A 10289-nucleotide genomic window follows, 5' to 3' on the forward strand; every position below is an offset into this window, starting at 1 on the left:
TCAGGAGCTGCATACTCTGTTCACTGCTGTAGTACAATAGTTGCAAAGATAGGGGAAAAGGCTCCCAGCTATGACTGCTGTAGATAGCTTGTAGAAGTGTCATCCAGTCTGCTGTCTGCACCCTGGAGTGATTGCTGTTAGGATAATGCAGCTCTCCTAGCACTCTGCCTCAGCCATCCACTGCCTGTCTCCAGGGGTCTTGCTCTTCTCACACTGCTGCCTCACTTACTGTAACTACAGGGTCTCCAAACACACAGCACTCCTGCTGTCCACTTGGCCTCTGGTCACCTCGTGCTTTCCCCTCTCCTCACACTTCCTGGGATCTCTCTCTCTCAGTCAGGGCACAATCTGCTTACATGTGCTCCCTACAGCCAGCTCTGGGTCCTAAAGTCCTCCTCTTCCTCCAAGCACACTGCAGTCCTGTGCTATTCAAAGGCCGTCAGGGAGTTAACCCCTGCTTTCCCTAGGGGAATCTTTCAGGGGTGTCACATACTTCCCCACTTGAAGGTTGCGTTTCCCCACTCAAAATGGTACATTCAAAGTCTAGGTCATCACAGCGACATCAATAACAGGAACAAACTAAATTCAAAGTTCTAAGCCATTCAATATTAAATGCATGGTAATGGCAAGGGAAAACAGTTTTGAAAATTACATTTCAGTAAACTTGTGCTACAAAAACAATGTCAAGGCAATAACATTAGTACCATTATGACAAATGAAACATAAGTAGGGTCATCCCTACTGACTGCTCTATTTTCTACAGTGTACAGATGGGGCACCTTTGTTCCTTTTTCCAGACTTTCTCGTTGCCTGTTGCAGTAGTAAGACAAACTCTTCACCACTCATTGAGGTGTACTCGCCGTCTGGTTGATGACACTCTGGAAAAAGCCATTTTACTTCCTCTTTAGCTTCGTTCAGGGATTCTGCTTGATCATGAGGCTCAGACATTGACATTACTGAATCTGATGCATTAAGTTTTGATGGAACCCCCAAGCCTTCCCTTGCAGCTGTGTAGAGCACTTCCTTGGTGTCCTTTTTCTGGTCAGCTGCTCTTGAATCAGACTGATCAAAGTCGGTCGTATTAGAACCGATGTCCTCCAACCTAGCCTTTTTCTCACATGCTAGATGTGGGATAAGTTGCGGTCTGGTTATATCCTGCAGGTTCTGCTGCACTGTGTCACTTTGTTCTTCCACTATTTGCTCATCTATTCGTCCCGACGATTCACTTTTTTATGGGGCATCAAGATATCGTTGTATGCATTTATATGGTTGCTCTGAAATGTACGGTGGGTAGCAACTCATTATATAAGGTTGTGGGTGTTATACACTTTCTGCCACATTTTCAACTTCCGCAGGCTCCTCGCGACTTACACGGTATTGGCAGTTTTGCTGGTAGTAGTGTGGAGGACCTCTGCGATGTGGATAACGCCAGTAACGCTTGTGATTTGCTGCATATCTGCTGCCTTTAACTGGAGCACCACCAGGACCAGTGACGTTTGTTGCCTGTAGACCTTTATCCCCTTTGATGACATCAAATTCCACAATTTCTCCATCTTCTAGGCTACAATGGTATTTTCTGGGATTTTTCCTCTGGATGGCCGTATAATGAACAAAAATATCTTGCTTGGTGTCATCATGATTAATGAACCCATACCCACGTTGCACATGAAACCAGATGACCTTTCCTGAAATTTTCCTTGTGCGGACTGGAGGGTCAGTATCAAATATGGTGATTAACTCATTGTTACCCGTAGAGCATTGTCTGTCAAAGTGGGCCACCATTCTTCAGAAATTGACCTTACTCTTGTTCTTCCCCCCGAGGGTTGGTCTCCCTCCTCGGGGGATTGGAGTTTAAAGTTTTCCCATAATCACAATTTCTTTCAATATGGCTGATCCTGCTACAACATCGGCAGATCGGTCGAACTTGAGGGTCAAAACGGTCAGAGGCCCTCCTTCCACTCTGCGGGGGTTCCCAGAATCATTGGTGGCTCTTCTCTCTGTTCGCCACCGAGGTTCAGCCGAGCTGGGTGTTTACGGTTTTGACAAGTTGCGCATCTCTTTCCGTATCTCTGTCATCCTTACTGTCAGCTCTTCCAGTTGTTTATTCAGAGAATGCAATGGGTCTGTGGACAGGGCTTGGACACCTTGTAGTACAATATCCTTGTTTTCTGACATCTTATCAGAACTAGGGCATGCAGTCCCATGTGAATATAGGTGCTCATGGAATCCTAGCATCTCTGGGAACACCACATTTCGGTCTGTATTAGTGCATACTACTCTAAGCGCGGCCTCTTTGAAATCCAAAAATGAATCATCTGGCATCTGCAGTCTCAACAAATGTAATTGAGCTCGAATACCTTCTCCCATGGACCCTTCGATAAGCTGAATTATTAGGGCCTCATCAGTGTTTCTGACTTCCTCCCCATCAACAGCCTGTACTGCTTGTAAGGCTTCCTGTAAGTTCAATGCGTAGTCCTGGAGGGTTTCTCCCAATCGCTGTATAAGAGCATAAAATTAAATTTTTAGTTTGGGGAGTGTTCGTGTTTCGAAGGTAGTGGCTAGCCTGTTCAACACCTGGTCTACTTTTTGCCTCTCATCCAACGGCCACAAGGTCACTTCTCTGAGGGCTGATCCTTTTAATTGGCCTATCAATATCTCTACCTGTTGTTGGCAACTTAGGGGATACAGCTGAAACATAAATTTAATTTTATTTTTGAATTCAGTAAGGGTGTACCCATCTGTGCCATGAACATCTCCACTGTAAATTGGGAGCCACAGGGCCCCTAAATAGTAAGGGAGCGTAATCGGGTAAATCTGCGCCATTGCTGGGTTTGGTAGTCCTGCTCCGTTGCTGGACGGCTCTGCTGGTGTGGGTTGGTCTGTTGACATCTTCTCTTGGGCTCCCAATCTCCTTGCTTTAGACTCCGAATCCTGTTCGTAGTGACGCCAAATGTCGCACCCGGCAGGTAAACACTAAACAGTTCACCTTGTGGCCTGTATGCTCGTAGCAGGTTCTTCGGATGAATTCGGAGAGGCAAGGAGGATGGAGATCACACAAAGGTACAGATAAACAGTTTCTTTCCGTAGAGCACGGTTTTATTAGTAAACAGACTTTAACTCTCAAAGATTACGGAAATAATCATGTAACATAGGATTCTTCACAATAAGTTCACTTGGCAAATCTTACTTTTCACAAACAAACAGCTGATCATAAAATGACATCACATTGATGGCAAATATGGTGTGCAAAATACAATTCAAGTGATCTCACAGTGACCGGTAATACTGCATAGTTACCATTATCATTGTTACTTCACATAACCAATAACTTACATTGCAAAACTCTGATAAACAATCCCACAACCCTTGACTAGTGCGCATGAGAATAATGTCAATACTCTAGGCTGATCATGTTGGGACCCAAGGGTAAGTATGAGAAGTACTTTATTCTCCTTATGTAGCAGGGCTGAGTGTACCAGTGCGGTCACCCACCCTGCTACTAGGCATCCTCACCCTCCACGGCTGGATGGTGGGGGGTGCCTTGGGGCAGCGGGAGCCCCGGGCATCAGAGTTGGGTGGGATCCGGAGAGATCCCAGCCCCGTTCGAGCGTGTGGCGGGGCCCATCCGCAAGCTGGCCGGCGGGCCAGGATCGGTCGTGATCCCACCCCCATCCGGCGCCACGGGCGTGGAGGTAGCGGCGGATTGCCGCCGCTACTCCACGGGCATGATGGCAAGTCTGAATCTTGGTGGATTCAGACTCAGCCAATCAGCACGTGCCCCTTTGAATGTGGCGCCGACTGTGAACCAATCAGGGCTCACAGATCGGCAGCCAGCAGGGGATGGCCATGGCGAGCCAATCGTAGCTCGCCGCGTCATCACCCCGCCCCCTGGTGTCAGCTTGAATTAGCTGGCGCGAGGAGGGGATGAAGAGTGCGACGGCCGGGACGGAGCGGTGAAGAGCTCCCGAAGATAGGAGAACGAAGACGACGGAAGTCCCGCAGGGCGGCGGCCATCGAAAAAGAGCTCACCCAGGCCGCCGCCCACCGGGCAAAGAGCTGCAGACCGGCGCCCACCAGGAGTGAAGACGGTGAAGGCACCGGAGGCCCTGGGGCAGCAGTGTGCGACGCAAAAGAGCTAGCCCCCGCCACTGCTGCCCAGGTGAAGACTGCAGGAAGCCCGGAGGTGGCGGACGTTGTTCCACCTCCGGTGAAGACCACGCGGAGGCTGGGCCAGGCTCGGCTCTGCCAGAGGCCCCGGGACTGGTAAGTCCCTCACACCTCCCTAGACCACCAGGGTTCGGCGCTAGGCCGTGGATCATTGTAATTCGGCGCTAGGCCGTGGATCATTGTAATTCGGTGCTAGGCCATGTCTCATTGTAATTCGGCGCTAGGCCGTGGGTCATAGTAATTCGGCGCTAGGCCGTGTCTCATTGTAATTCGGCACTAGGTCGTGGGTCATAGTAATTCGGCGCTAGGCCGTGTCTCATTGTAATTCGGCGCTAGGCCGTGTCTCATGGTAATTCGGCGCTAGGCTGTGTCTCATGGTAATTCGGCGCTAGGCCGTGTCTCATGGTAATTCGGCGCTAGGCCGTGTTTCATGGTAAAGCGGCGCTAGGCCGTGGGGTATGTTAATTCGGCACCAGGCCGTGGTCACTGTGAGTCGGTGTTAGGCCATAGGAGTTGTTGCTGTTGGTGTTAAGCCGTGATCTTTGTAGTTCGGTGCTAGGCCTTGGACAAGGGACAGTCAGGCTAGGCCACAGGTACGCAAGGGCAGAAGGCCCTAGAAGCATCGTGAAAATTGGTCAGGCGGTCAGGCCCCCATCAAAGGTAGACCGGGCTGGGACCAGGACGTTCTCCCCCTCAGTCAGGCCCCCATTAAAGGTAGGCTGTTGGTAAGTCGCTGTATCTCCCACAGTCAGGCCCCCATTAAAGGTAGGCAGTGGTAGGGCATCTGTTATTGTATCGGGTCCTGTGCGGGGCTCTTGCTGTTGTGTTCATCTACAGGTGCTGAGATCAGGACTCGTCCAGCAAAGGGACAAGATTATTTTCGGTGAGCGTAATTGTTTTGTGTGCTGTTTGTGTTGTGTGTCACCCAACTTCCCTTTTCCCTGTCGGGCGTTTTCGTTCGGGGTACACCCTTGTGCTTGGCACGTAGGTGTAGCCAGTCTGAGGCCTAAAATGCCAATGATGACCATCCACTGATCCCAGTGGAGGTCACCCCGCCTCAGCACCTTGTTCTTTTCCAGGGCCAGGAGTGGAAACCCAGTTCGCGACTGTCCGCGTCTGACCTGTGTTCCAGGACCGTCGACGGGAGCACCCTCGGCGGCCTGAAGGTGAGAGTCTGGGAGTCAGGAGGTAAGTGTCCGAGCCCACCGGCACCGCAGCCGAGGTTTCACTCACAGTTCAGGGGGACCCCCCCCTCCCACCTCTTACACTTATATGACATATATGTCCTTGATGATTCCGGTTATAACTACCAGGTGACAATATCATAGTGAGATAGTGTATAATAGCTATTATACCAGGAAAGTTACTGTAGCTTTGCTCCAAAAACAGGCTGTCCCAATGTACTATGGCAATAATAGTGCCCGGGGCGTATGTGAGTGTGCTGCTTAATGTCACAAAGTTCAGAACTCACCACAGTGCTGCCAGGTCTCTTTGTGGTCTGAGTCTGGTGGAGCTGGCTGACTCTTTTAATCAGGAGCTGCATACTCTGTTCACTGCTGTAGTACAATAGTTGCAAAGATAGGGGAAAAGGCTCCCAGCTATGACTGCTGTAGATACAGTAGCTTGTAGAAGTGTCATCCAGTCTGCTGTCTGCACCCTGGAGTGATTGCTGTTAGGATAATGCAGCTCTCCTAGCACTCTGCCTCAGCCATCCACTGCCTGTCTCCAGGGGTCCTGCTCTTCTCACACTGCTGCCTCACTTACTGTAACTACAGGGTCTCCAAACACACAGCACTCCTGCTGTCCACTTGGCCTCTGGTCACCACGTGCTTTCCCCTCTCCTCACACTTCCTGGGATCTCTCTCTCTCAGTCAGGGCACAATCTGCTTACATGTGCTCCCTACTGCCAGCTCTGGGTCCTAAAGTCCTCCTCTTCCTCCAAGCACACTGCAGTCCTGTGCTATTTAAGTGAAAGGCTGTCAGGGAGTTAACCCCTGCTTTCCCTAGGGGAATCTTTCAGAGGTGTCACATACACGTTAAGTCACAGTAGAGCCCGTTATACACGTTACACCACAGTAGAGCCCGTTATACGCGTTACACCACAGTAGAGCCCGTTATACATGTTACACCACAGTAGAGCCCCTTTTACACATTATGCCATGGTAGAGCCCTTTATCTATGTTACACCACAGTAGAGCCGCTTATATACATTACACTACAGTAAAGCCGTTTATACACATTATGTCATGGTAGAGACACTGCAGGAAACAGGGAGGGCACAGGGCAGGCAGCTGCAGCGCTGCCTGCTCTGATGTATATTAGCAGCTCTACATCCCACACAGGGCTCCCTCCTCTTCCCCTATACACATCCCACACAGGGCTCCCTCCTCTTCCCCTATACACATCCCACACAGGGCTCCCTCCTCTTCCCCTATACACATCCCACACAGGGCTCCCTCCTCTTCCCCTATACACATCCCACACAGGGCTCCCTCCTCTTCCCCTATACACATCCCACACAGGGCTCCCTCCTCTTCCCCTATACACATCCCACACAGGGCTCCCTCCTCTTCCCCTATACACATCCCACACAGCGCTGGGGACTGTGGGACTGGACTGGGAGAGACATCATGACATCTCTCCCAGTCCCTCCCTGAGACAGTGTCAGTGACACTTGAAACAGGAAGGGGGCGGTGCACAGGGGCAGGCAGCTGCAGCGCTGCTCGGCGCGCTGTAATGTGTATTAGTAGCGGTGCGCCTGGTAAAACTCCGGGCACACCGCTACCATTATACATTTTTGCGGGCATTAGAGGTAGTGGGCGTGGTCGTGGGTGGAGGCGGCCGGTTCCATCACAGAGCATGTGCGCGTTGTGCGGGTGCATCAGCCGCACCACCCTAGTTACGGCCCAGGCCGACAGGATGGAATGACGTAATTCACAGACATATCGCTGGTACACACTGGTCGACGGGCACCCAATATATTGGCCAATCAATTGATCGCCGAATATATCTGCCAGTGTGTATTCAGCATTTATCTATGTTCATCAACAAGTACATCTTACTGAGCAAAACTGATGTGTGTGTGTGTCATACTTGCCTACCCTCCTGATTCAACTGGGAGCGGCACCCGATTTTCGTGAGCCTCCCGGTGGACACCGGCCCTGCTGGACCCCCTCACGGTTACAATAGAAACCCCCACAGCGGGATGGGAGATGACGCGATTCATGCTGAGGCCCGTATTTATTTAGAAGCAAAAAGCCGAGATCCGCCAAAAAGTATCGCCGATTGTGACTTTTTGCCTGTTGGAAAAGTATCGCCATATTCAATTCCGTCCGCTTTTCGCGTACGCGAAAACGCAATGCAATGTAATAGGCGAAAAAGATTTGCCTCTGAATAGGTGGGGAAAAGAAGTGCAAATTCGCTATTTTGGGATGCAAAGGTGGGGAAACCACTCTGCACCCTTGGGACAGCCCCCAAAAGATAACTGCATCAAAAAAACCCTTTAAAAAAATTGAGGAACACCCCAAAAAAGCACTTTGAAAAAAGGGGTGAAAAAGTGCAAAGTGGAGGTACAAAGTTAAAAACTAGCTAAATAGACTTTTGGGGGGGGTCTGCAAGTAGGGGTGAGGTGTTTTTTGGATTGCAGGCGCTTTCTTCAGGTGCGTTTTTTAAGTTTTTTTAAACTTTACTTTAGCTACATTAAACCATGCTAGCACCCATAGACAGGAGTACTTATTTTCACCATAAAAAACTGCTTAATGCTATTCTTCACCATTGTGCAAAGACGATAATTAGAAGAAAAGTACACACCTTAAGTACCCCAAATAGCTTTGTTAGGGCTATTTGGGGGCATGTACATTGATCCCCAATGTTAGTGCATCTTTTAGGGGGTGTCAGGCTGATTTAACCAATTCTGTCAGCACTTTTCGCCTGATTTGCAGTCGCCAGTTTGCGCTTTCGCGTCTTTAGGAATTGAATAGGGCGAATCGCGGGTATGCTCGCGATAAGTTTTTGCGGCTAAAATACGCGATGTAGGCGAAAAGTCTGGCATGCGAAAAAGTATTGCGGGTGCGAAACTAATTGAATACAGCTGCATCTTCATGACACCACCCCCTGCTTCACAATGTCAGTAATATCTGCATTGTGTAGCAGGGGCAGGGGCTGGCTGGCAACTTTTAGCCTGGGGGGCAAATGCATGCAGGCAGCCCTGGCAGAGAAGTAGCGTGTAGCCAGGGTGCCCGAAGAACGTGCGTGCTACGGCACCCCCCTCCACCGCCCCTCAAGTATTCCAGGGAGGAGGCGGGTCCATATGGGATTAATGTAAAGTAAATTAACGATTAGGGGCAACCCCCATTCTGGTGCCCATATGCAGGGGCCCCCTGTGCCCCAGGAGAGGACCCTCTTATGCAGGCCTCCAGTAGTGCCCCCAGTAGTGATCCCCCTATGCAGTGCCCCTTATACAGTGCCAACAGTAGTGGTCCCCCCTATGCAGTGCCCCTTGTGCCCCCAGTAGTAAGCCCCTTATATGGTGCCCCCAGTAGTGGTATCCCCTATGCAGTACCCCTTATATAGTGCCCCCAGTAGCAGTCCACCCCCCATGCAGTGCCCCCAATAGTGGTAACCCTTATGCAGTGCCCCTTAAATAGGGGCCCCTGTTGTAGTCTCCCCTCTATGCAGTACCCCCAGTATTGTCCTTTTTATAGAGTCCCCAGCAGTGGTCCCTCGATGCAGTGCCCCCAGTGGTAGTCCCCTCCCCCCTATGTAGTGCCCCTAGAAGTAGTCCTCTGCCCCCTATGCAGTGCCCCTAGTAGTTGTCCCCTTCCCTTGTAGTGCCCCTAGTAGTAGTCCCCCCTTGTAGTGCCCCTAGTAGTAGTAGTCCCCCCTTGTAGTGCCCCTAGTAGTAGTAGTCCCCCTTTGTAGTGCCCCTAGCAGTAGCAGTCCTCCTCTTATAGTGCCCCAGTAGTAGTCCCCCCTTGTAGTAGTAGTTCCCCCCCTTGTAGTGCCCCCAGTAGTAGTCACCCCAGTTGTAGTCCGCCCCTTGAAGTGCCCCCAGTAAAAATACCCAGTAGTGGTCTCCACCTTGCAGAGCCGCTAGTGGTCCCCCCTTGTAGTGCCCCCCCTGTAGTCGCCCCCCCTTGTAGTGCCCCCAGTAGTGATCTCCCCCTTGTAGTGCCCCCAGTAGTGGTCTCCCTCTTGTAGTGCCCCCAGTAGTGGTCTCCCTCTTGTAGTGCCCCCAGTAGTAGTCCCTACCTCTTGTAGTGCCCCCAGTAGTGGTTCCCCCTTTGTAGTGCCCCCAGTAGTAGTAGCCCCCCCCTTGTAGTGCCCCCAGTAGTGGTTTCCCCTTTGTAGTTCCCCCAGTAGTAGTAGTCCCCCCCTTGTTGTGCCCCCAGTAGTAGTAGTCCCCCCCTTGTACCTTGTATTGCCCCCAGTAGTAGTAGTCCCCCCCTTGTAGTGCCCCCAGTAGTAGTAGTCCCCCTTCTTGTAGTGCCCGCCCCTCCCCCAGAAGACACACGTAATAAAAAAAAAATAAAAAAAACACTTACCTGAGTCCCCGCTCCCGCTGTCGCCATCCGCTCCTCCGTCTGTCCTTCCCGGGCCGGGGTGCTCTGCATTATGGGAGAGACGTCATGACATCATGACGCCTCTCCCATTGCCCACTGCGGGAGCCGGAAGATGGAGCGGCTCCTGCAGTGAGCGCAGCAGCAGCTAATGACAGTCTGACAGACTCTCATTGGCTGCTGATCAAAACAAACACACAGCTGCCGGAGCCGGCGGCTGTGTTTGTCACTTGTGTAGCACTGACCGAACTCCGTCCGGTCAGCGCTACACAGGCGGTGCAGTCTGTGTCACAGTGACACAGACGGAGCACGGCCTGCATGACGCTGTGGCCCGGGAGGCACATGGCACCCTGCCCCCCGGCCCAGCCCGCTACTGAGCAGGGGCAAGGCCAAAATTACACGCCCGTGTGGCCAGGCTCCCGCCCTGCCCACAGTGCCAGGTAATATGTCCGGTTGCGACCCCCTATGCCGACCACACTCCCCTGCTATGTCGATCTGTATGCTCCTTCCTTGTGGGGGCAGCCAGAATGTCGGCAAGCATGGTGTGTAAGTGTGTTTGATGCT

At 51.6% G+C, this 10289-nt stretch overlaps 1 pseudogene; it reads right to left on the reverse strand.

Annotated features, from left to right (window-relative positions):
• Nucleotides 1-750: 750 nt before the first annotated feature.
• Nucleotides 751-2823, reverse strand: LOC148527377 (uncharacterized; annotated as a pseudogene).
• Nucleotides 2824-10289: the final 7466 nt, after the last annotated feature.

The sequence above is a fragment of the Taudactylus pleione genome, unplaced genomic scaffold, assembly GCF_031769625.1.
Source record: "Taudactylus pleione unplaced genomic scaffold, aTauple2 ptg000089l, whole genome shotgun sequence".
NCBI lineage: Eukaryota > Metazoa > Chordata > Amphibia > Anura > Myobatrachidae > Taudactylus > Taudactylus pleione.